Genomic DNA, 871 nt, shown 5'->3' on the forward strand with positions numbered 1-871 from the left:
TTTTAAAAAAAAAAAAAAAAAAAAAAAAAGGGCCTCAAGAAAGGGGCTAAATGTACAAATATGAAAACAAATTTTGCTGCAGAAAACATGGAATTATGGCACAGAACTAGCTCAAATAAGTGCAGATGGCATTTAAAATAAAAATAAAAATGCAGATGAATGATCACACACACTGAAACACATAAGTTAAGCTTTAAATGAAGGATAATTAAATGAATTCTAGTTAAGATTATTAAGTGCGCATGGTTGGTGAACTTACAGTAAAGGGTGGCGAATTTCTGAAACCCAAGATCCCCACTGCCTTTGCCTGACACCTCTAAACTTATTTGATTGTACCATTTCTTTATCTAATTCTCTTCATATAAAATGAGCAATTTATAAGTCCCATCTAAATATATAGAGAAAGTATGTGAACCCCACTTTACGTGCAATTGTCTTCTGTCGGTGGTGGAAAGAGGAAGAAAGGCATGACACTATGACAGTGAAGAAAAGTAGTCCGTAAGGTTGTAATAAAAAGCATTAACTCATCTGCACAACCATAAACAAAACAAAAAACCATAATGTTCTTAACTACTTTCTTGATAATTAATGTAACTGCAGGAGAGAAAACCATGGCCACTATATTACTATTCTTTTGAAATTCTAACTAGAGGACATGGTTTTTTCTTCCTTAAGTTATACCTTGTTTCGACTCAGAAATTCAACAGGAGAATATGAGACAGACTTTTGTGTTAGAATTGATGATGTGAAAAGGAAAACCAAGCATTTGTGATTTGTATTGTTATTTTCATCCATTCATTTTTTTTTTGACTTTCCTCAATAGTTTGAGAAAATTCTTCTTTTATTTTTTCTCACCTTTCACACTTCTATC

The sequence above is a fragment of the Olea europaea genome, chromosome 13 (genome assembly GCF_002742605.1).
Source record: "Olea europaea var. sylvestris chromosome 13, O_europaea_v1, whole genome shotgun sequence".
NCBI classification, from domain to species: Eukaryota; Viridiplantae; Streptophyta; class Magnoliopsida; order Lamiales; family Oleaceae; genus Olea; species Olea europaea.